This window comes from Haliotis rubra, unplaced genomic scaffold (genome assembly GCF_003918875.1).
Source record: "Haliotis rubra isolate DU_JTF1 unplaced genomic scaffold, ASM391887v1 Scf2078, whole genome shotgun sequence".
Lineage (NCBI taxonomy): Eukaryota > Metazoa > Mollusca > Gastropoda > Lepetellida > Haliotidae > Haliotis > Haliotis rubra.
In genome coordinates, this window is record NW_025766090.1 from 1 (window position 1) to 22,579 (window position 22,579).

Here is a 22,579-nt window from a genome sequence, read left to right on the forward strand (position 1 = left end):
ACATACACATTCAAGGTATAGAGCTTGAAAACCTCCCTGGAAAAACAATCATCTGAAAGTGACTTTGAGAGGGGAAAAGTTTGGAAGTAAAATTTCTATTTTTGGTTTGTTTTTAAAGGGGAGAGCGCGAACGCAGTCCCCACACTTATAAATTGCGCACCCGAGTCGTCCACATTTGGGACGATCGCAGGGGTCAACCAAGCCGATGTGCAATGGAAAGGTCTCGCCCCGGGCCCACAGCCTTGCGGATCACTGTAAAGCCTGTGCCAGGTAAGTATGCTTTTCCCTGGCCGCAGTTTTCATTTACATCATCCTGGCTTCACCCCACTCGGGTGTCTGTTAAACAACGCTTCACATATATTCCATGACAGGTTTCTTGTTCATACTGTTTAATGTACAGGACACTACATTAGCACATTCACTTTATGAAAAAAATACTGATAGAGAAAACCACACAGAACGGGGTTTATTTACATTTAAGCTGTATAAACGCTCTCCTCATGTCCGGGACGCAGGGGAGACAACTTGACAGTCAAAACACAACTGGCTCTCAATGGGATCCCATCTGAAATATATTCAAGTCAGAGTTGAATGAAATAGATTCTTTTGCTTAAGTATATAGCTTGACACATACACATTCAAGGTATAGAGCTTGAAAACCTCCCTGGAAAAACAATCATCTGAAAGTGACTTTGAGAGGGGAAAAGTTTGGAAGTAAAATTTCTATTTTTGGTTTGTTTTTAAAGGGGAGAGCGCGAACGCAGTCCCCCACACTTATAAATTGCGCACCCGAGTCGTCCACATTTGGGACGATCGCAGGGGTCAACCAAGCCGATGTGCAATGGAAAGGTCTCGCCCCGGGCCCACAGCCTTGCGGATCACTGTAAAGCCTGTGCCAGGTAAGTATGCTTTTCCCTGGCCGCAGTTTTCATTTACATCATCCTGGCTTCACCCCACTCGGGTGTCTGTTAAACAACGCTTCACATATATTCCATGACAGGTTTCTTGTTCATACTGTTTAATGTACAGGACACTACATTAGCACATTCACTTTATGAAAAAATACTGATAGAGAAAACCACACAGAACGGGGTTTATTTACATTTAAGCTGTATAAACGCTCTCCTCATGTCCGGGACGCAGGGGAGACAACTTGACAGTCAAAACACAACTGGCTCTCAATGGGATCCCATCTGAAATATATTCAAGTCAGAGTTGAATGAAATAGATTCTTTTGCTTAAGTATATAGCTTGACACATACACATTCAAGGTATAGAGCATGAAAACCTCCCTGGAAAAACAATCATCTGAAAGTGACTTTGAGAGGGAAAAGTTTGGAAGTAAAATTTCTATTTTTGGTTTGTTTTAAAGGGAGAGCGCGAACGCAGTCCCCACACTTATAAATTGCGCACCCGAGTCGTCCACATTTGGGACGATCGCAGGGGTCAACCAAGCCGATGTGCAATGGAAAGGTCTCGCCCCGGGCCCACAGCCTTGCGGATCACTGTAAAGCCTGTGCCAGGTAAGTATGCTTTCCCTGGCCGCAGTTTTCATTTACATCATCCTGGCTTCACCCCACTCGGGTGTCTGTTAAACAACGCTTCACATATATTCCATGACAGGTTTCTTGTTCATACTGTTTAATGTACAGGACACTACATTAGCACATTCACTTTATGAAAAAATACTGATAGAGAAAACCACACAGAACGGGGTTTATTTACATTTAAGCTGTATAAACGCTCTCCTCATGTCCGGGACGCAGGGGAGACAACTTGACAGTCAAAACACAACTGGCTCTCAATGGGATCCCATCTGAAATATATTCAAGTCAGAGTTGAATGAAATAGATTCTTTTGCTTAAGTATATAGCTTGACACATACACATTCAAGGTATAGAGCATGAAAACCTCCCTGGAAAAACAATCATCTGAAAGTGACTTTGAGAGGGGAAAAGTTTGGAAGTAAAATTTCTATTTTTGGTTTGTTTTTAAAGGGAGAGCGCGAACGCAGTCCCCACACTTATAAATTGCGCACCCGAGTCGTCCACATTTGGGACGATCGCAGGGGTCAACCAAGCCGATGTGCAATGGAAAGGTCTCGCCCCGGGCCCACAGCCTTGCGGATCACTGTAAAGCCTGTGCCAGGTAAGTATGCTTTTCCCTGGCCGCAGTTTTCATTTACATCATCCTGGCTTCACCCCACTCGGGTGTCTGTTAAACAACGCTTCACATATATTCCATGACAGGTTTCTTGTTCATACTGTTTAATGTACAGGACACTACATTAGCACATTCACTTTATGAAAAAATACTGATAGAGAAAACCACACAGAACGGGGTTTATTTACATTTAAGCTGTATAAACGCTCTCCTCATGTCCGGGACGCAGGGGAGACAACTTGACAGTCAAAACACAACTGGCTCTCAATGGGATCCCATCTGAAATATATTCAAGTCAGAGTTGAATGAAATAGATTCTTTTGCTTAAGTATATAGCTTGACACATACACATTCAAGGTATAGAGCATGAAAACCTCCCTGGAAAAACAATCATCTGAAAGTGACTTTGAGAGGGGAAAAGTTTGGAAGTAAAATTTCTATTTTTGGTTTGTTTTTAAAGGGAGAGCGCGAACGCAGTCCCCACACTTATAAATTGCGCACCCGAGTCGTCCACATTTGGGACGATCGCGGGGTCAACCAAGCCGATGTGCAATGGAAAGGTCTCGCCCCGGGCCCACAGCCTTGCGGATCACTGTAAAGCCTGTGCCAGGTAAGTATGCTTTTCCCTGGCCGCAGTTTTCATTTACATCATCCTGGCTTCACCCCACTCGGGTGTCTGTTAAACAACGCTTCACATATATTCCATGACAGGTTTCTTGTTCATACTGTTTAATGTACAGGACACTACATTAGCACATTCACTTTATGAAAAAATACTGATAGAGAAAACCACACAGAACGGGGTTTATTTACATTTAAGCTGTATAAACGCTCTCCTCATGTCCGGGACGCAGGGGAGACAACTTGACAGTCAAAACACAACTGGCTCTCAATGGGATCCCATCTGAAATATATTCAAGTCAGAGTTGAATGAAATAGATTCTTTTGCTTAAGTATATAGCTTGACACATACACATTCAAGGTATAGAGCATGAAAACCTCCCTGGAAAAACAATCATCTGAAAGTGACTTTGAGAGGGAAAAGTTTGGAAGTAAAATTTCTATTTTTGGTTTGTTTTTAAAGGGGAGAGCGCGAACGCAGTCCCCACACTTATAAATTGCGCACCCGAGTCGTCCACATTTGGGACGATCGCGGGGGTCAACCAAACCGATGTGCAATGGAAAGGTCTCGCCCCGGGCCCACAGCCTTGCGGATCACTGTAAAGCCTGTGCCAGGTAAGTATGCTTTTCCCTGGCCGCAGTTTTCATTTACATCATCCTGGCTTCACCCCACTCGGGTGTCTGTTAAACAACGCTTCACATATATTCCATGACAGGTTTCTTGTTCATACTGTTTAATGTACAGGACACTACATTAGCACATTCACTTTATGAAAAAATACTGATAGAGAAAACCACACAGAACGGGGTTTATTTACATTTAAGCTGTATAAACGCTCTCCTCATGTCCGGGACGCAGGGGAGACAACTTGACAGTCAAAACACAACTGGCTCTCAATGGGATCCCATCTGAAATATATTCAAGTCAGAGTTGAATGAAATAGATTCTTTTGCTTAAGTATATAGCTTGACACATACACATTCAAGGTATAGAGCATGAAAACCTCCCTGGAAAAACAATCATCTGAAAGTGACTTTGAGAGGGAAAAGTTTGGAAGTAAAATTTCTATTTTTGGTTTGTTTTTAAAGGGAGAGCGCGAACGCAGTCCCCACACTTATAAATTGCGCACCCGAGTCGTCCACATTTGGGACGATCGCAGGGAAGTCAACCAAACCGATGTGCAATGGAAGGTCTCGCCCGGGCCCACAGCCTTGCGGATCACTGTAAAGCCTGTGCCAGGTAAGTATGCTTTTCCCTGGCCGCAGTTTTCATTTACATCATCCTGGCTTCACCCCACTCGGGTGTCTGTTAAACAACGCTTCACATATATTCCATGACAGGTTTCTTGTTCATACTGTTTAATGTACAGGACACTACATTAGCACATTCACTTTATGAAAAAATACTGATAGAAAACCACACAGAACGGGGTTTATTTACATTTAAGCTGTATAAACGCTCTCCTCATGTCCGGGACGCAGGGGAGACAACTTGACAGTCAAAACACAACTGGCTCTCAATGGGATCCCATCTGAAATATATTCAAGTCAGAGTTGAATGAAATAGATTCTTTTGCTTAAGTATATAGCTTGACACATACACATTCAAGGTATAGAGCATGAAAACCTCCCTGGAAAAACAATCATCTGAAAGTGACTTTGAGAGGGGAAAAGTTTGGAAGTAAAATTTCTATTTTTGGTTTGTTTTTAAAGGGAGAGCGCGAACGCAGTCCCCACACTTATAAATTGCGCACCCGAGTCGTCCACATTTGGGACGATCGCGGGGAGTCAACCAAACCGATGTGCAATGGAAGGTCTCGCCCCGGGCCCACAGCCTTGCGGATCACTGTAAAGCCTGTGCCAGGTAAGTATGCTTTTCCCTGGCCGCAGTTTTCATTTACATCATCCTGGCTTCACCCCACTCGGGTGTCTGTTAAACAACGCTTCACATATATTCCATGACAGGTTTCTTGTTCATACTGTTTAATGTACAGGACACTACATTAGCACATTCACTTTATGAAAAAAATACTGATAGAAAACCACACAGAACGGGGTTTATTTACATTTAAGCTGTATAAACGCTCTCCTCATGTCCGGGACGCAGGGGAGACAACTTGACAGTCAAAACACAACTGGCTCTCAATGGGATCCCATCTGAAATATATTCAAGTCAGAGTTGAATGAAATAGATTCTTTTGCTTAAGTATATAGCTTGACACATACACATTCAAGGTATAGAGCATGAAAACCTCCCTGGAAAAACAATCATCTGAAAGTGACTTTGAGAGGGAAAAGTTTGGAAGTAAAATTTCTATTTTTGGTTTGTTTTAAAGGGAGAGCGCGAACGCAGTCCCCACACTTATAAATTGCGCACCCGAGTCGTCCACATTTGGGACGATCGCAGAAGTCAACCAAACCGATGTGCAATGGAAGGTCTCGCCCCGGGCCCACAGCCTTGCGGATCACTGTAAAGCCTGTGCCAGGTAAGTATGCTTTTCCCTGGCCGCAGTTTTCATTTACATCATCCTGGCTTCACCCCACTCGGGTGTCTGTTAAACAACGCTTCACATATATTCCATGACAGGTTTCTTGTTCATACTGTTTAATGTACAGGACACTACATTAGCACATTCACTTTATGAAAAAATACTGATAGAAAACCACACAGAACGGGGTTTATTTACATTTAAGCTGTATAAACGCTCTCCTCATGTCCGGGACGCAGGGGAGACAACTTGACAGTCAAAACACAACTGGCTCTCAATGGGATCCCATCTGAAATATATTCAAGTCAGAGTTGAATGAAATAGATTCTTTTGCTTAAGTATATAGCTTGACACATACACATTCAAGGTATAGAGCATGAAAACCTCCCTGGAAAAACAATCATCTGAAAGTGACTTTGAGAGGGGAAAAGTTTGGAAGTAAAATTTCTATTTTTGGTTTGTTTTAAAGGGGAGAGCGCGAACGCAGTCCCCACACTTATAAATTGCGCACCCGAGTCGTCCACATTTGGGACGATCGCGAAGTCAACCAAACCGATGTGCAATGGAAAGGTCTCGCCCCGGGCCCACAGCCTTGCGGATCACTGTAAAGCCTGTGCCAGGTAAGTATGCTTTTCCCTGGCCGCAGTTTTCATTTACATCATCCTGGCTTCACCCCACTCGGGTGTCTGTTAAACAACGCTTCACATATATTCCATGACAGGTTTCTTGTTCATACTGTTTAATGTACAGGACACTACATTAGCACATTCACTTTATGAAAAAATACTGATAGAAAACCACACAGAACGGGGTTTATTTACATTTAAGCTGTATAAACGCTCTCCTCATGTCCGGGACGCAGGGGAGACAACTTGACAGTCAAAACACAACTGGCTCTCAATGGGATCCCATCTGAAATATATTCAAGTCAGAGTTGAATGAAATAGATTCTTTTGCTTAAGTATATAGCTTGACACATACACATTCAAGGTATAGAGCATGAAAACCTCCCTGGAAAAACAATCATCTGAAAGTGACTTTGAGAGGGAAAAGTTTGGAAGTAAAATTTCTATTTTTGGTTTGTTTTTAAAGGGGAGAGCGCGAACGCAGTCCCCACACTTATAAATTGCGCACCCGAGTCGTCCACATTTGGGACGATCGCAGGGTCAACCAAACCGATGTGCAATGGAAGGTCTCGCCCCGGGCCCACAGCCTTGCGGATCACTGTAAAGCCTGTGCCAGGTAAGTATGCTTTTCCCTGGCCGCAGTTTTCATTTACATCATCCTGGCTTCACCCCACTCGGGTGTCTGTTAAACAACGCTTCACATATATTCCATGACAGGTTTCTTGTTCATACTGTTTAATGTACAGGACACTACATTAGCACATTCACTTTATGAAAAAATACTGATAGAGAAAACCACACAGAACGGGGTTTATTTACATTTAAGCTGTATAAACGCTCTCCTCATGTCCGGGACGCAGGGGAGACAACTTGACAGTCAAAACACAACTGGCTCTCAATGGGATCCCATCTGAAATATATTCAAGTCAGAGTTGAATGAAATAGATTCTTTTGCTTAAGTATATAGCTTGACACATACACATTCAAGGTATAGAGCATGAAAACCTCCCTGGAAAAACAATCATCTGAAAGTGACTTTGAGAGGGGAAAAGTTTGGAAGTAAAATTTCTATTTTTGGTTTGTTTTAAAGGGGAGAGCGCGAACGCAGTCCCCACACTTATAAATTGCGCACCCGAGTCGTCCACATTTGGGACGATCGCAGGAGTCAACCAAGCCGATGTGCAATGGAAAGGTCTCGCCCCGGGCCCACAGCCTTGCGGATCACTGTAAAGCCTGTGCCAGGTAAGTATGCTTTTCCCTGGCCGCAGTTTTCATTTACATCATCCTGGCTTCACCCCACTCGGGTGTCTGTTAAACAACGCTTCACATATATTCCATGACAGGTTTCTTGTTCATACTGTTTAATGTACAGGACACTACATTAGCACATTCACTTTATGAAAAAATACTGATGGAGAAAACCACACAGAACGGGGTTTATTTACATTTAAGCTGTATAAACGCTCTCCTCATGTCCGGGACGCAGGGGAGACAACTTGACAGTCAAAACACAACTGGCTCTCAATGGGATCCCATCTGAAATATATTCAAGTCAGAGTTGAATGAAATAGATTCTTTTGCTTAAGTATATAGCTTGACACATACACATTCAAGGTATAGAGCATGAAAACCTCCCTGGAAAAACAATCATCTGAAAGTGACTTTGAGAGGGGAAAAGTTTGGAAGTAAAATTTCTATTTTTGGTTTGTTTTAAAGGGAGAGCGCGAACGCAGTCCCCACACTTATAAATTGCGCACCCGAGTCGTCCACATTTGGGACGATCGCAGGGGTCAACCAAGCCGATGTGCAATGGAAAGGTCTCGCCCCGGGCCCACAGCCTTGCGGATCACTGTAAAGCCTGTGCCAGGTAAGTATGCTTTTCCCTGGCCGCAGTTTTCATTTACATCATCCTGGCTTCACCCCACTCGGGTGTCTGTTAAACAACGCTTCACATATATTCCATGACAGGTTTCTTGTTCATACTGTTTAATGTACAGGACACTACATTAGCACATTCACTTTATGAAAAAATACTGATGGAGAAAACCACACAGAACGGGGTTTATTTACATTTAAGCTGTATAAACGCTCTCCTCATGTCCGGGACGCAGGGGAGACAACTTGACAGTCAAAACACAACTGGCTCTCAATGGGATCCCATCTGAAATATATTCAAGTCAGAGTTGAATGAAATAGATTCTTTTGCTTAAGTATATAGCTTGACACATACACATTCAAGGTATAGAGCTTGAAAACCTCCCTGGAAAAACAATCATCTGAAAGTGACTTTGAAGGGGGAAAAGTTTTGAAGTAAAATTTCTATTTTTGGTTTGTTTTTAAAGGGGAGAGCGCGAACGCAGTCCCCCACACTTATAAATTGCGCACCCGAGTCGTCCACATTTGGGACGATCGCAGGGGTCAACCAAGCCGATGTGCAATGGAAAGGTCTCGCCCCGGGCCCACAGCCTTGCGGATCACTGTAAAGCCTGTGCCAGGTAAGTATGCTTTTCCCTGGCCGCAGTTTTCATTTACATCATCCTGGCTTCACCCCACTCGGGTGTCTGTTAAACAACGCTTCACATATATTCCATGACAGGTTTCTTGTTCATACTGTTTAATGTACAGGACACTACATTAGCACATTCACTTTATGAAAAAAATACTGATGGAGAAAACCACACAGAACGGGGTTTATTTACATTTAAGCTGTATAAACGCTCTCCTCATGTCCGGGACGCAGGGGAGACAACTTGACAGTCAAAACACAACTGGCTCTCAATGGGATCCCATCTGAAATATATTCAAGTCAGAGTTGAATGAAATAGATTCTTTTGCTTAAGTATATAGCTTGACACATACACATTCAAGGTATAGAGCATGAAAACCTCCCTGGAAAAACAATCATCTGAAAGTGACTTTGAGAGGGGAAAAGTTTGGAAGTAAAATTTCTATTTTTGGTTTGTTTTAAAAGGGAGAGCGCGAACGCAGTCCCCACACTTATAAATTGCGCACCCGAGTCGTCCACATTTGGGACGATCGCAGAAGTCAACCAAACCGATGTGCAATGGAAAGGTCTCGCCCGGGCCCACAGCCTTGCGGATCACTGTAAAGCCTGTGCCAGGTAAGTATGCTTTTCCCTGGCCGCAGTTTTCATTTACATCATCCTGGCTTCACCCCACTCGGGTGTCTGTTAAACAACGCTTCACATATATTCCATGACAGGTTTCTTGTTCATACTGTTTAATGTACAGGACACTACATTAGCACATTCACTTTATGAAAAAATACTGATGGAGAAAACCACACAGAACGGGGTTTATTTACATTTAAGCTGTATAAACGCTCTCCTCATGTCCGGGACGCAGGGGAGACAACTTGACAGTCAAAACACAACTGGCTCTCAATGGGATCCCATCTGAAATATATTCAAGTCAGAGTTGAATGAAATAGATTCTTTTGCTTAAGTATATAGCTTGACACATACACATTCAAGGTATAGAGCTTGAAAACCTCCTGGAAAAACAATCATCTGAAAGTGACTTTGAGAGGGGAAAAGTTTGAAGTAAAATTTCTATTTTTGGTTTGTTTTTAAAGGGAGAGCGCGAACGCAGTCCCCACACTTATAAATTGCGCACCCGAGTCGTCCACATTTGGGACGATCGCAGAAGTCAACCAAGCCGATGTGCAATGGAAAGGTCTCGCCCGGGCCCACAGCCTTGCGGATCACTGTAAAGCCTGTGCCAGGTAAGTATGCTTTTCCCTGGCCGCAGTTTTCATTTACATCATCCTGGCTTCACCCCACTCGGGTGTCTGTTAAACAACGCTTCACATATATTCCATGACAGGTTTCTTGTTCATACTGTTTAATGTACAGGACACTACATTAGCACATTCACTTTATGAAAAAATACTGATGGAGAAAACCACACAGAACGGGGTTTATTTACATTTAAGCTGTATAAACGCTCTCCTCATGTCCGGGACGCAGGGGAGACAACTTGACAGTCAAAACACAACTGGCTCTCAATGGGATCCCATCTGAAATATATTCAAGTCAGAGTTGAATGAAATAGATTCTTTTGCTTAAGTATATAGCTTGACACATACACATTCAAGGTATAGAGCTTGAAAACCTCCCTGGAAAAACAATCATCTGAAAGTGACTTTGAAGGGAAAAGTTTGGAAGTAAAATTTCTATTTTTGGTTTGTTTTTAAAGGGAGAGCGCGAACGCAGTCCCCACACTTATAAATTGCGCACCCGAGTCGTCCACATTTGGGACGATCGCGAAGTCAACCAAACCGATGTGCAATGGAAAGGTCTCGCCCGGGCCCACAGCCTTGCGGATCACTGTAAAGCCTGTGCCAGGTAAGTATGCTTTTCCCTGGCCGCAGTTTTCATTTACATCATCCTGGCTTCACCCCACTCGGGTGTCTGTTAAACAACGCTTCACATATATTCCATGACAGGTTTCTTGTTCATACTGTTTAATGTACAGGACACTACATTAGCACATTCACTTTATGAAAAAATACTGATGGAGAAAACCACACAGAACGGGGTTTATTTACATTTAAGCTGTATAAACGCTCTCCTCATGTCCGGAACGCAGGGGAGACAACTTGACAGTCAAAACACAACTGGCTCTCAATGGGATCCCATCTGAAATATATTCAAGTCAGAGTTGAATGAAATAGATTCTTTTGCTTAAGTATATATAGCTTGACACATACACATTCAAGGTATAGAGCATGAAAACCTCCCTGGAAAAACAATCATCTGAAAGTGACTTTTGAGGGGAAAAGTTTGGAAGTAAAATTTCTATTTTTGGTTTGTTTTTAAAGGGAGAGCGCGAACGCAGTCCCCACACTTATAAATTGCGCACCCGAGTCGTCCACATTTGGGACGATCGCGAAGTCAACCAAACCGATGTGCAATGGAAAGGTCTCGCCCCGGGCCCACAGCCTTGCGGATCACTGTAAAGCCTGTGCCAGGTAAGTATGCTTTTCCCTGGCCGCAGTTTTCATTTACATCATCCTGGCTTCACCCCACTCGGGTGTCTGTTAAACAACGCTTCACATATATTCCATGACAGGTTTCTTGTTCATACTGTTTAATGTACAGGACACTACATTAGCACATTCACTTTATGAAAAAATACTGATGGAGAAAACCACACAGAACGGGGTTTATTTACATTTAAGCTGTATAAACGCTCTCCTCATGTCCGGGACGCAGGGGAGACAACTTGACAGTCAAAACACAACTGGCTCTCAATGGGATCCCATCTGAAATATATTCAAGTCAGAGTTGAATGAAATAGATTCTTTTGCTTAAGTATATAGCTTGACACATACACATTCAAGGTATAGAGCTTGAAAACCTCCCTGGAAAAACAATCATCTGAAAGTGACTTTGAAGGGGGGAAAAGTTTTGAAGTAAAATTTCTATTTTTGGTTTGTTTTTAAAGGGGAGAGCGCGAACGCAGTCCCCCACACTTATAAATTGCGCACCCGAGTCGTCCACATTTGGGACGATCGCAGGGGTCAACCAAGCCGATGTGCAATGGAAAGGTCTCGCCCCGGGCCCACAGCCTTGCGGATCACTGTAAAGCCTGTGCCAGGTAAGTATGCTTTTCCCTGGCCGCAGTTTTCATTTACATCATCCTGGCTTCACCCCACTCGGGTGTCTGTTAAACAACGCTTCACATATATTCCATGACAGGTTTCTTGTTCATACTGTTTAATGTACAGGACACTACATTAGCACATTCACTTTATGAAAAAATACTGATGGAGAAAACCACACAGAACGGGGTTTATTTACATTTAAGCTGTATAAACGCTCTCCTCATGTCCGGGACGCAGGGGAGACAACTTGACAGTCAAAACACAACTGGCTCTCAATGGGATCCCATCTGAAATATATTCAAGTCAGAGTTGAATGAAATAGATTCTTTTGCTTAAGTATATAGCTTGACACATACACATTCAAGGTATAGAGCTTGAAAACCTCCCTGGAAAAACAATCATCTGAAAGTGACTTTGAAGGGAAAAGTTTGGAAGTAAAATTTCTATTTTTGGTTTGTTTTAAAGGGGAGAGCGCGAACGCAGTCCCCACACTTATAAATTGCGCACCCGAGTCGTCCACATTTGGGACGATCGCGGGGGTCAACCAAGCCGATGTGCAATGGAAAGGTCTCGCCCCGGGCCCACAGCCTTGCGGATCACTGTAAAGCCTGTGCCAGGTAAGTATGCTTTTCCCTGGCCGCAGTTTTCATTTACATCATCCTGGCTTCACCCCACTCGGGTGTCTGTTAAACAACGCTTCACATATATTCCATGACAGGTTTCTTGTTCATACTGTTTAATGTACAGGACACTACATTAGCACATTCACTTTATGAAAAAATACTGATGGAGAAAACCACACAGAACGGGGTTTATTTACATTTAAGCTGTATAAACGCTCTCCTCATGTCCGGAACGCAGGGGAGACAACTTGACAGTCAAAACACAACTGGCTCTCAATGGGATCCCATCTGAAATATATTCAAGTCAGAGTTGAATGAAATAGATTCTTTTGCTTAAGTATATAGCTTGACACATACACATTCAAGGTATAGAGCATGAAAACCTCCCTGGAAAAACAATCATCTGAAAGTGACTTTGAGAGGGGAAAAGTTTTGAAGTAAAATTTCTATTTTTGGTTTGTTTTTAAAGGGAGAGCGCGAACGCAGTCCCCACACTTATAAATTGCGCACCCGAGTCGTCCACATTTGGGACGATCGCAGGAAGTCAACCAAGCCGATGTGCAATGGAAAGGTCTCGCCCCGGGCCCACAGCCTTGCGGATCACTGTAAAGCCTGTGCCAGGTAAGTATGCTTTTCCCTGGCCGCAGTTTTCATTTACATCATCCTGGCTTCACCCCACTCGGGTGTCTGTTAAACAACGCTTCACATATATTCCATGACAGGTTTCTTGTTCATACTGTTTAATGTACAGGACACTACATTAGCACATTCACTTTATGAAAAAATACTGATGGAGAAAACCACACAGAACGGGGTTTATTTACATTTAAGCTGTATAAACGCTCTCCTCATGTCCGGGACGCAGGGGAGACAACTTGACAGTCAAAACACAACTGGCTCTCAATGGGATCCCATCTGAAATATATTCAAGTCAGAGTTGAATGAAATAGATTCTTTTGCTTAAGTATATAGCTTGACACATACACATTCAAGGTATAGAGCTTGAAAACCTCCCTGGAAAAACAATCATCTGAAAGTGACTTTGAGAGGGAAAAGTTTTGAAGTAAAATTTCTATTTTTGGTTTGTTTTAAGGGGAGAGCGCGAACGCAGTCCCCACACTTATAAATTGCGCACCCGAGTCGTCCACATTTGGGACGATCGCGGGAGTCAACCAAGCCGATGTGCAATGGAAAGGTCTCGCCCCGGGCCCACAGCCTTGCGGATCACTGTAAAGCCTGTGCCAGGTAAGTATGCTTTTCCCTGGCCGCAGTTTTCATTTACATCATCCTGGCTTCACCCCACTCGGGTGTCTGTTAAACAACGCTTCACATATATTCCATGACAGGTTTCTTGTTCATACTGTTTAATGTACAGGACACTACATTAGCACATTCACTTTATGAAAAAATACTGATGGAGAAAACCACACAGAACGGGGTTTATTTACATTTAAGCTGTATAAACGCTCTCCTCATGTCCGGAACGCAGGGGAGACAACTTGACAGTCAAAACACAACTGGCTCTCAATGGGATCCCATCTGAAATATATTCAAGTCAGAGTTGAATGAAATAGATTCTTTTGCTTAAGTATATAGCTTGACACATACACATTCAAGGTATAGAGCTTGAAAACCTCCCTGGAAAAACAATCATCTGAAAGTGACTTTGAAGGGGAAAAGTTTTGAAGTAAAATTTCTATTTTTGGTTTGTTTTAAAGGGAGAGCGCGAACGCAGTCCCCACACTTATAAATTGCGCACCCGAGTCGTCCACATTTGGGACGATCGCAGGGGTCAACCAAGCCGATGTGCAATGGAAAGGTCTCGCCCCGGGCCCACAGCCTTGCGGATCACTGTAAAGCCTGTGCCAGGTAAGTATGCTTTTCCCTGGCCGCAGTTTTCATTTACATCATCCTGGCTTCACCCCACTCGGGTGTCTGTTAAACAACGCTTCACATATATTCCATGACAGGTTTCTTGTTCATACTGTTTAATGTACAGGACACTACATTAGCACATTCACTTTATGAAAAAATACTGATGGAGAAAACCACACAGAACGGGGTTTATTTACATTTAAGCTGTATAAACGCTCTCCTCATGTCCGGAACGCAGGGGAGACAACTTGACAGTCAAAACACAACTGGCTCTCAATGGGATCCCATCTGAAATATATTCAAGTCAGAGTTGAATGAAATAGATTCTTTTGCTTAAGTATATAGCTTGACACATACACATTCAAGGTATAGAGCTTGAAAACCTCCCTGGAAAAACAATCATCTGAAAGTGACTTTGAAGGGGGAAAAGTTTTGAAGTAAAATTTCTATTTTTGGTTTGTTTTAAAGGGAGAGCGCGAACGCAGTCCCCCACACTTATAAATTGCGCACCCGAGTCGTCCACATTTGGGACGATCGCAGGGGTCAACCAAGCCGATGTGCAATGGAAAGGTCTCGCCCCGGGCCCACAGCCTTGCGGATCACTGTAAAGCCTGTGCCAGGTAAGTATGCTTTTCCCTGGCCGCAGTTTTCATTTACATCATCCTGGCTTCACCCCACTCGGGTGTCTGTTAAACAACGCTTCACATATATTCCATGACAGGTTTCTTGTTCATACTGTTTAATGTACAGGACACTACATTAGCACATTCACTTTATGAAAAAAATACTGATGGAGAAAACCACACAGAACGGGGTTTATTTACATTTAAGCTGTATAAACGCTCTCCTCATGTCCGGAACGCAGGGGAGACAACTTGACAGTCAAAACACAACTGGCTCTCAATGGGATCCCATCTGAAATATATTCAAGTCAGAGTTGAATGAAATAGATTCTTTTGCTTAAGTATATAGCTTGACACATACACATTCAAGGTATAGAGCTTGAAAACCTCCCTGGAAAAACAATCATCTGAAAGTGACTTTGAAGGGGGAAAAGTTTTGAAGTAAAATTTCTATTTTTGGTTTGTTTTAAAGGGAGAGCGCGAACGCAGTCCCCCACACTTATAAATTGCGCACCCGAGTCGTCCACATTTGGGACGATCGCAGGGGTCAACCAAGCCGATGTGCAATGGAAAGGTCTCGCCCCGGGCCCACAGCCTTGCGGATCACTGTAAAGCCTGTGCCAGGTAAGTATGCTTTTCCCTGGCCGCAGTTTTCATTTACATCATCCTGGCTTCACCCCACTCGGGTGTCTGTTAAACAACGCTTCACATATATTCCATGACAGGTTTCTTGTTCATACTGTTTAATGTACAGGACACTACATTAGCACATTCACTTTATGAAAAAAATACTGATAGAGAAAACCACACAGAACGGGGTTTATTTACATTTAAGCTGTATAAACGCTCTCCTCATGTCCGGAACGCAGGGGAGACAACTTGACAGTCAAAACACAACTGGCTCTCAATGGGATCCCATCTGAAATATATTCAAGTCAGAGTTGAATGAAATAGATTCTTTTGCTTAAGTATATAGCTTGACACATACACATTCAAGGTATAGAGCTTGAAAACCTCCCTGGAAAAACAATCATCTGAAAGTGACTTTGAAGGGGGAAAAGTTTTGAAGTAAAATTTCTATTTTTGGTTTGTTTTTAAAGGGAGAGCGCGAACGCAGTCCCCACACTTATAAATTGCGCACCCGAGTCGTCCACATTTGGGACGATCGCAGGGGTCAACCAAGCCGATGTGCAATGGAAAGGTCTCGCCCCGGGCCCACAGCCTTGCGGATCACTGTAAAGCCTGTGCCAGGTAAGTATGCTTTTCCCTGGCCGCAGTTTTCATTTACATCATCCTGGCTTCACCCCACTCGGGTGTCTGTTAAACAACGCTTCACATATATTCCATGACAGGTTTCTTGTTCATACTGTTTAATGTACAGGACACTACATTAGCACATTCACTTTATGAAAAAATACTGATGGAGAAAACCACACAGAACGGGGTTTATTTACATTTAAGCTGTATAAACGCTCTCCTCATGTCCGGAACGCAGGGGAGACAACTTGACAGTCAAAACACAACTGGCTCTCAATGGGATCCCATCTGAAATATATTCAAGTCAGAGTTGAATGAAATAGATTCTTTTGCTTAAGTATATAGCTTGACACATACACATTCAAGGTATAGAGCTTGAAAACCTCCCTGGAAAAACAATCATCTGAAAGTGACTTTGAAGGGGAAAAGTTTGGAAGTAAAATTTCTATTTTTGGTTTGTTTTAAAGGGGAGCGCGAACGCAGTCCCCACACTTATAAATTGCGCACCCGAGTCGTCCACATTTGGGACGATCGCAGGGGTCAACCAAGCCGATGTGCAATGGAAAGGTCTCGCCCGGGCCCACAGCCTTGCGGATCACTGTAAAGCCTGTGCCAGGTAAGTATGCTTTTCCCTGGCCGCAGTTTTCATTTACATCATCCTGGCTTCACCCCCACTCGGGTGTCTGTTAAACAACGCTTCACATATATTCCATGACAGGTTTCTTGTTCATACTGTTTAATGTACAGGACACTACATTAGCACATTCACTTTATGAAAAAATACTGATGGAGAAAACCACACAGAACGGGGTTTATTTACATTTAAGCTGTATAAACGCTCTCCTCATGTCCGGAACGCAGGGGAGACAACTTGACAGTCAAAACACAACTGGCTCTCAATGGGATCCCATCTGAAATATATTCAAGTCAGAGTTGAATGAAATAGATTCTTTTGCTTAAGTATATAGCTTGACACATACACATTCAAGGTATAGAGCTTGAAAACCTCCCTGGAAAAACAATCATCTGAAAGTGACTTTGAAGGGGAAAAGTTTTGAAGTAAAATTTCTATTTTGGTTTGTTTTAAAGGGGAGAGCGCGAACGCAGTCCCCACACTTATAAATTGCGCACCCGAGTCGTCCACATTTGGGACGATCGCAGGGTCAACCAAGCCGATGTGCAATGGAAAGGTCTCGCCCCGGGCCCACAGCCTTGCGGATCACTGTAAAGCCTGTGCCAGGTAAGTATGCTTTTCCCTGGCCGCAGTTTTCATTTACATCATCCTGGCTTTCACCCCACTCGGGTGTCTGTTAAACAACGCTTCACATATATTCCATGACAGGTTTCTTGTTCATACTGTTTAATGTACAGGACACTACATTAGCACATTCACTTTATGAAAAAAATACTGATGGAGAAAACCACACAGAACGGGGTTTATTTACATTTAAGCTGTATAAACGCTCTCCTCATGTCCGGAACGCAGGGGAGACAACTTGACAGTCAAAACACAACTGGCTCTCAATGGGATCCCATCTGAAATATATTCAAGTCAGAGTTGAATGAAATAGATTCTTTTGCTTAAGTATATAGCTTGACACATACACATTCAAGGTATAGAGCTTGAAAACCTCCCTGGAAAAACAATCATCTGAAAGTGACTTTGAAGGGGGAAAAGTTTTGAAGTAAAATTTCTATTTTTGGTTTGTTTTTAAAGGGGAGAGCGCGAACGCAGTCCCCCACACTTATAAATTGCGCACCCGAGTCGTCCACATTTGGGACGATCGCAGGGGTCAACCAAGCCGATGTGCAATGGAAAGGTCTCGCCCCGGGCCCACAGCCTTGCGGATCACTGTAAAGCCTGTGCCAGGTAAGTATGCTTTTCCCTGGCCGCAGTTTTCATTTACATCATCCTGGCTTCACCCCACTCGGGTGTCTGTTAAACAACGCTTCACATATATTCCATGACAGGTTTCTTGTTCATACTGTTTAATGTACAGGACACTACATTAGCACATTCACTTTATGAAAAAATACTGATGGAGAAAACCACACAGAACGGGGTTTATTTACATTTAAGCTGTATAAACGCTCTCCTCATGTCCGGAACGCAGGGGAGACAACTTGACAGTCAAAACACAACTGGCTCTCAATGGGATCCCATCTGAAATATATTCAAGTCAGAGTTGAATGAAATAGATTCTTTTGCTTAAGTATATAGCTTGACACATACACATTCAAGGTATAGAGCTTGAAAACCTCCCTGGAAAAACAATCATCTGAAAGTGACTTTGAAGGGGGAAAAGTTTTGAAGTAAAATTTCTATTTTTGGTTTGTTTTTAAAGGGGAGAGCGCGAACGCAGTCCCCCACACTTATAAATTGCGCACCCGAGTCGTCCACATTTGGGACGATCGCAGGGGTCAACCAAGCCGATGTGCAATGGAAAGGTCTCGCCCCGGGCCCACAGCCTTGCGGATCACTGTAAAGCCTGTGCCAGGTAAGTATGCTTTTCCCTGGCCGCAGTTTTCATTTACATCATCCTGGCTTCACCCCACTCGGGTGTCTGTTAAACAACGCTTCACATATATTCCATGACAGGTTTCTTGTTCATACTGTTTAATGTACAGGACACTACATTAGCACATTCACTTTATGAAAAAATACTGATGGAGAAAACCACACAGAACGGGGTTTATTTACATTTAAGCTGTATAAACGCTCTCCTCATGTCCGGAACGCAGGGGAGACAACTTGACAGTCAAAACACAACTGGCTCTCAATGGGATCCCATCTGAAATATATTCAAGTCAGAGTTGAATGAAATAGATTCTTTTGCTTAAGTATATAGCTTGACACATACACATTCAAGGTATAGAGCTTGAAAACCTCCCTGGAAAAACAATCATCTGAAAGTGACTTTGAAGGGGGAAAAGTTTTGAAGTAAAATTTCTATTTTGGTTTTGTTTTAAAGGGGAGAGCGCGAACGCAGTCCCCACACTTATAAATTGCGCACCCGAGTCGTCCACATTTGGGACGATCGCAGGGGTCAACCAAGCCGATGTGCAATGGAAAGGTCTCGCCCCGGGCCCACAGCCTTGCGGATCACTGTAAAGCCTGTGCCAGGTAAGTATGCTTTTCCCTGGCCGCAGTTTTCATTTACATCATCCTGGCTTCACCCCACTCGGGTGTCTGTTAAACAACGCTTCACATATATTCCATGACAGGTTTCTTGTTCATACTGTTTAATGTACAGGACACTACATTAGCACATTCACTTTATGAAAAAATACTGATGGAGAAAACCACACAGAACGGGGTTTATTTACATTTAAGCTGTATAAACGCTCTCCTCATGTCCGGAACGCAGGGGAGACAACTTGACAGTCAAAACACAACTGGCTCTCAATGGGATCCCATCTGAAATATATTCAAGTCAGAGTTGAATGAAATAGATTCTTTGCTTAAGTATATAGCTTGACACATACACATTCAAGGTATAGAGCTTGAAAACCTCCCTGGAAAAACAATCATCTGAAAGTGACTTTGAAGGGGGAAAAGTTTTGAAGTAAAATTTCTATTTTTGGTTTGTTTTTAAAGGGGAGAGCGCGAACGCAGTCCCCCACACTTATAAATTGCGCACCCGAGTCGTCCACATTTGGGACGATCGCAGGGTCAACCAAGCCGATGTGCAATGGAAAGGTCTCGCCCCGGGCCCACAGCCTTGCGGATCACTGTAAAGCCTGTGCCAGGTAAGTATGCTTTTCCCTGGCCGCAGTTTTCATTTACATCATCCTGGCTTCACCCCACTCGGGTGTCTGTTAAACAACGCTTCACATATATTCCATGACAGGTTTCTTGTTCATACTGTTTAATGTACAGGACACTACATTAGCACATTCACTTTATGAAAAAATACTGATGGAGAAAACCACACAGAACGGGGTTTATTTACATTTAAGCTGTATAAACGCTCTCCTCATGTCCGGAACGCAGGGGAGACAACTTGACAGTCAAAACACAACTGGCTCTCAATGGGATCCCATCTGAAATATATTCAAGTCAGAGTTGAATGAAATAGATTCTTTTGCTTAAGTATATAGCTTGACACATACACATTCAAGGTATAGAGCTTGAAAACCTCCTGGAAAAACAATCATCTGAAAGTGACTTTGAAGGGGGAAAAGTTTTGAAGTAAAATTTCTATTTTTGGTTTGTTTTTAAAGGGGAGAGCGCGAACGCAGTCCCCCACACTTATAAATTGCGCACCCGAGTCGTCCACATTTGGGACGATCGCAGGGGTCAACCAAGCCGATGTGCAATGGAAAGGTCTCGCCCCGGGCCCACAGCCTTGCGGATCACTGTAAAGCCTGTGCCAGGTAAGTATGCTTTTCCCTGGCCGCAGTTTTCATTTACATCATCCTGGCTTCACCCCACTCGGGTGTCTGTTAAACAACGCTTCACATATATTCCATGACAGGTTTCTTGTTCATACTGTTTAATGTACAGGACACTACATTAGCACATTCACTTTATGAAAAAATACTGATGGAGAAAACCACACAGAACGGGGTTTATTTACATTTAAGCTGTATAAACGCTCTCCTCATGTCCGGAACGCAGGGGAGACAACTTGACAGTCAAAACACAACTGGCTCTCAATGGGATCCCATCTGAAATATATTCAAGTCAGAGTTGAATGAAATAGATTCTTTTGCTTAAGTATATAGCTTGACACATACACATTCAAGGTATAGAGCTTGAAAACCTCCCTGGAAAAACAATCATCTGAAAGTGACTTTGAAGGGGGAAAAGTTTTGAAGTAAAATTTCTATTTTTGGTTTGTTTTTAAAGGGGAGAGCGCGAACGCAGTCCCCCACACTTATAAATTGCGCACCCGAGTCGTCCACATTTGGGACGATCGCAGGGGTCAACCAAGCCGATGTGCAATGGAAAGGTCTCGCCCCGGGCCCACAGCCTTGCGGATCACTGTAAAGCCTGTGCCAGGTAAGTATGCTTTTCCCTGGCCGCAGTTTTCATTTACATCATCCTGGCTTCACCCCACTCGGGTGTCTGTTAAACAACGCTTCACATATATTCCATGACAGGTTTCTTGTTCATACTGTTTAATGTACAGGACACTACATTAGCACATTCACTTTATGAAAAAAATACTGATGGAGAAAACCACACAGAACGGGGTTTATTTACATTTAAGCTGTATAAACGCTCTCCTCATGTCCGGAACGCAGGGGAGACAACTTGACAGTCAAAACACAACTGGCTCTCAATGGGATCCCATCTGAAATATATTCAAGTCAGAGTTGAATGAAATAGATTCTTTTGCTTAAGTATATAGCTTGACACATACACATTCAAGGTATAGAGCTTGAAAACCTCCCTGGAAAAACAATCATCTGAAAGTGACTTTGAAGGGGGAAAAGTTTTGAAGTAAAATTTCTATTTTTGGTTTGTTTTTAAAGGGGAGAGCGCGAACGCAGTCCCCCACACTTATAAATTGCGCACCCGAGTCGTCCACATTTGGGACGATCGCAGGGGTCAACCAAGCCGATGTGCAATGGAAAGGTCTCGCCCCGGGGCCAACAGCCTTGCGGATCACTGTAAAGCCTGTGCCAGGTAAGTATGCTTTTCCCTGGCCGCAGTTTTCATTTACATCATCCTGGCTTCACCCCACTCGGGTGTCTGTTAAACAACGCTTCACATATATTCCATGACAGGTTTCTTGTTCATACTGTTTAATGTACAGGACACTACATTAGCACATTCACTTTATGAAAAAATACTGATGGAGAAAACCACACAGAACGGGGTTTATTTACATTTAAGCTGTATAAACGCTCTCCTCATGTCCGGAACGCAGGGGAGACAACTTGACAGTCAAAACACAACTGGCTCTCAATGGGATCCCATCTGAAATATATTCAAGTCAGAGTTGAATGAAATAGATTCTTTTGCTTAAGTATATAGCTTGACACATACACATTCAAGGTATAGAGCTTGAAAACCTCCCTGGAAAAACAATCATCTGAAAGTGACTTTGAAGGGGAAAAGTTTGAAGTAAAATTTCTATTTTGGTTTGTTTTTAAAGGGAGAGCGCGAACGCAGTCCCCACACTTATAAATTGCGCACCCGAGTCGTCCACATTTGGGACGATCGCAGGGAAGTCAACCAAACCGATGTGCAATGGAAAGGTCTCGCCCGGGCCCACAGCCTTGCGGATCACTGTAAAGCCTGTGCCAGGTAAGTATGCTTTCCCTGGCCGCAGTTTTCATTTACATCATCCTGGCTTCACCCCACTCGGGTGTCTGTTAAACAACGCTTCACATATATTCCATGACAGGTTTCTTGTTCATACTGTTTAATGTACAGGACACTACATTAGCACATTCACTTTATGAAAAAAATACTGATGGAGAAAACCACACAGAACGGGGTTTATTTACATTTAAGCTGTATAAACGCTCTCCTCATGTCCGGAACGCAGGGGAGACAACTTGACAGTCAAAACACAACTGGCTCTCAATGGGATCCCATCTGAAATATATTCAAGTCAGAGTTGAATGAAATAGATTCTTTTGCTTAAGTATATAGCTTGACACATACACATTCAAGGTATAGAGCTTGAAAACCTCCCTGGAAAAACAATCATCTGAAA

General features: G+C 43.2%; 36 non-coding genes across 36 annotated transcripts; all 36 read right to left on the reverse strand.

The window, feature by feature from the left end:
• Window positions 1-116: 116 nt before the first annotated feature.
• Window positions 117-278, reverse strand: LOC124276278. Its single transcript, XR_006898480.1, has one exon. It is a non-coding gene; the product is annotated as a U1 spliceosomal RNA (small nuclear RNA).
• Window positions 279-743: 465 nt separating this feature from the next.
• On the reverse strand, window positions 744-907 carry LOC124276263. Its single transcript, XR_006898466.1, has one exon. It is a non-coding gene; the product is annotated as a U1 spliceosomal RNA (small nuclear RNA).
• A 462-nt stretch (window positions 908-1,369) lies between these two features.
• Window positions 1,370-1,531, reverse strand: LOC124276282. The gene has a single exon (XR_006898484.1). It is a non-coding gene; the product is annotated as a U1 spliceosomal RNA (small nuclear RNA).
• Window positions 1,532-1,994: 463 nt separating this feature from the next.
• LOC124276283 lies at window positions 1,995-2,156 on the reverse strand. The gene has a single exon (XR_006898485.1). It is a non-coding gene; the product is annotated as a U1 spliceosomal RNA (small nuclear RNA).
• A 464-nt stretch (window positions 2,157-2,620) lies between these two features.
• On the reverse strand, window positions 2,621-2,781 carry LOC124276300. Its single transcript, XR_006898501.1, has one exon. It is a non-coding gene; the product is annotated as a U1 spliceosomal RNA (small nuclear RNA).
• A 464-nt stretch (window positions 2,782-3,245) lies between these two features.
• Window positions 3,246-3,407, reverse strand: LOC124276296. The gene has a single exon (XR_006898497.1). It is a non-coding gene; the product is annotated as a U1 spliceosomal RNA (small nuclear RNA).
• Window positions 3,408-3,870: 463 nt separating this feature from the next.
• Window positions 3,871-4,032, reverse strand: LOC124276264. Its single transcript, XR_006898467.1, has one exon. It is a non-coding gene; the product is annotated as a U1 spliceosomal RNA (small nuclear RNA).
• A 462-nt stretch (window positions 4,033-4,494) lies between these two features.
• LOC124276313 lies at window positions 4,495-4,656 on the reverse strand. The gene has a single exon (XR_006898513.1). It is a non-coding gene; the product is annotated as a U1 spliceosomal RNA (small nuclear RNA).
• A 461-nt stretch (window positions 4,657-5,117) lies between these two features.
• Window positions 5,118-5,278, reverse strand: LOC124276310. Its single transcript, XR_006898510.1, has one exon. It is a non-coding gene; the product is annotated as a U1 spliceosomal RNA (small nuclear RNA).
• Window positions 5,279-5,740: 462 nt separating this feature from the next.
• Window positions 5,741-5,901, reverse strand: LOC124276314. Its single transcript, XR_006898514.1, has one exon. It is a non-coding gene; the product is annotated as a U1 spliceosomal RNA (small nuclear RNA).
• Window positions 5,902-6,363: 462 nt separating this feature from the next.
• LOC124276306 lies at window positions 6,364-6,523 on the reverse strand. The gene has a single exon (XR_006898506.1). It is a non-coding gene; the product is annotated as a U1 spliceosomal RNA (small nuclear RNA).
• A 464-nt stretch (window positions 6,524-6,987) lies between these two features.
• Window positions 6,988-7,149, reverse strand: LOC124276298. The gene has a single exon (XR_006898499.1). It is a non-coding gene; the product is annotated as a U1 spliceosomal RNA (small nuclear RNA).
• Window positions 7,150-7,612: 463 nt separating this feature from the next.
• LOC124276284 lies at window positions 7,613-7,774 on the reverse strand. The gene has a single exon (XR_006898486.1). It is a non-coding gene; the product is annotated as a U1 spliceosomal RNA (small nuclear RNA).
• A 464-nt stretch (window positions 7,775-8,238) lies between these two features.
• LOC124276275 lies at window positions 8,239-8,402 on the reverse strand. The gene has a single exon (XR_006898478.1). It is a non-coding gene; the product is annotated as a U1 spliceosomal RNA (small nuclear RNA).
• Window positions 8,403-8,867: 465 nt separating this feature from the next.
• LOC124276307 lies at window positions 8,868-9,028 on the reverse strand. Its single transcript, XR_006898507.1, has one exon. It is a non-coding gene; the product is annotated as a U1 spliceosomal RNA (small nuclear RNA).
• A 462-nt stretch (window positions 9,029-9,490) lies between these two features.
• LOC124276308 lies at window positions 9,491-9,651 on the reverse strand. The gene has a single exon (XR_006898508.1). It is a non-coding gene; the product is annotated as a U1 spliceosomal RNA (small nuclear RNA).
• A 462-nt stretch (window positions 9,652-10,113) lies between these two features.
• Window positions 10,114-10,273, reverse strand: LOC124276316. Its single transcript, XR_006898516.1, has one exon. It is a non-coding gene; the product is annotated as a U1 spliceosomal RNA (small nuclear RNA).
• Window positions 10,274-10,738: 465 nt separating this feature from the next.
• Window positions 10,739-10,899, reverse strand: LOC124276315. The gene has a single exon (XR_006898515.1). It is a non-coding gene; the product is annotated as a U1 spliceosomal RNA (small nuclear RNA).
• Window positions 10,900-11,364: 465 nt separating this feature from the next.
• LOC124276288 lies at window positions 11,365-11,528 on the reverse strand. Its single transcript, XR_006898489.1, has one exon. It is a non-coding gene; the product is annotated as a U1 spliceosomal RNA (small nuclear RNA).
• Window positions 11,529-11,990: 462 nt separating this feature from the next.
• Window positions 11,991-12,152, reverse strand: LOC124276297. The gene has a single exon (XR_006898498.1). It is a non-coding gene; the product is annotated as a U1 spliceosomal RNA (small nuclear RNA).
• A 464-nt stretch (window positions 12,153-12,616) lies between these two features.
• Window positions 12,617-12,779, reverse strand: LOC124276312. Its single transcript, XR_006898512.1, has one exon. It is a non-coding gene; the product is annotated as a U1 spliceosomal RNA (small nuclear RNA).
• Window positions 12,780-13,241: 462 nt separating this feature from the next.
• LOC124276301 lies at window positions 13,242-13,403 on the reverse strand. Its single transcript, XR_006898502.1, has one exon. It is a non-coding gene; the product is annotated as a U1 spliceosomal RNA (small nuclear RNA).
• Window positions 13,404-13,865: 462 nt separating this feature from the next.
• Window positions 13,866-14,027, reverse strand: LOC124276285. The gene has a single exon (XR_006898487.1). It is a non-coding gene; the product is annotated as a U1 spliceosomal RNA (small nuclear RNA).
• Window positions 14,028-14,489: 462 nt separating this feature from the next.
• Window positions 14,490-14,653, reverse strand: LOC124276271. Its single transcript, XR_006898474.1, has one exon. It is a non-coding gene; the product is annotated as a U1 spliceosomal RNA (small nuclear RNA).
• A 463-nt stretch (window positions 14,654-15,116) lies between these two features.
• LOC124276272 lies at window positions 15,117-15,280 on the reverse strand. Its single transcript, XR_006898475.1, has one exon. It is a non-coding gene; the product is annotated as a U1 spliceosomal RNA (small nuclear RNA).
• A 465-nt stretch (window positions 15,281-15,745) lies between these two features.
• LOC124276286 lies at window positions 15,746-15,907 on the reverse strand. Its single transcript, XR_006898488.1, has one exon. It is a non-coding gene; the product is annotated as a U1 spliceosomal RNA (small nuclear RNA).
• A 461-nt stretch (window positions 15,908-16,368) lies between these two features.
• Window positions 16,369-16,529, reverse strand: LOC124276302. The gene has a single exon (XR_006898503.1). It is a non-coding gene; the product is annotated as a U1 spliceosomal RNA (small nuclear RNA).
• A 463-nt stretch (window positions 16,530-16,992) lies between these two features.
• Window positions 16,993-17,153, reverse strand: LOC124276304. The gene has a single exon (XR_006898504.1). It is a non-coding gene; the product is annotated as a U1 spliceosomal RNA (small nuclear RNA).
• A 466-nt stretch (window positions 17,154-17,619) lies between these two features.
• LOC124276299 lies at window positions 17,620-17,783 on the reverse strand. The gene has a single exon (XR_006898500.1). It is a non-coding gene; the product is annotated as a U1 spliceosomal RNA (small nuclear RNA).
• A 464-nt stretch (window positions 17,784-18,247) lies between these two features.
• Window positions 18,248-18,411, reverse strand: LOC124276311. The gene has a single exon (XR_006898511.1). It is a non-coding gene; the product is annotated as a U1 spliceosomal RNA (small nuclear RNA).
• Window positions 18,412-18,875: 464 nt separating this feature from the next.
• Window positions 18,876-19,037, reverse strand: LOC124276279. Its single transcript, XR_006898481.1, has one exon. It is a non-coding gene; the product is annotated as a U1 spliceosomal RNA (small nuclear RNA).
• A 463-nt stretch (window positions 19,038-19,500) lies between these two features.
• LOC124276294 lies at window positions 19,501-19,663 on the reverse strand. Its single transcript, XR_006898495.1, has one exon. It is a non-coding gene; the product is annotated as a U1 spliceosomal RNA (small nuclear RNA).
• A 463-nt stretch (window positions 19,664-20,126) lies between these two features.
• On the reverse strand, window positions 20,127-20,290 carry LOC124276265. Its single transcript, XR_006898468.1, has one exon. It is a non-coding gene; the product is annotated as a U1 spliceosomal RNA (small nuclear RNA).
• Window positions 20,291-20,754: 464 nt separating this feature from the next.
• LOC124276266 lies at window positions 20,755-20,918 on the reverse strand. The gene has a single exon (XR_006898469.1). It is a non-coding gene; the product is annotated as a U1 spliceosomal RNA (small nuclear RNA).
• A 465-nt stretch (window positions 20,919-21,383) lies between these two features.
• LOC124276277 lies at window positions 21,384-21,548 on the reverse strand. Its single transcript, XR_006898479.1, has one exon. It is a non-coding gene; the product is annotated as a U1 spliceosomal RNA (small nuclear RNA).
• A 461-nt stretch (window positions 21,549-22,009) lies between these two features.
• LOC124276309 lies at window positions 22,010-22,172 on the reverse strand. Its single transcript, XR_006898509.1, has one exon. It is a non-coding gene; the product is annotated as a U1 spliceosomal RNA (small nuclear RNA).
• Between the last annotated feature and the right edge of the window lie 407 nt (window positions 22,173-22,579).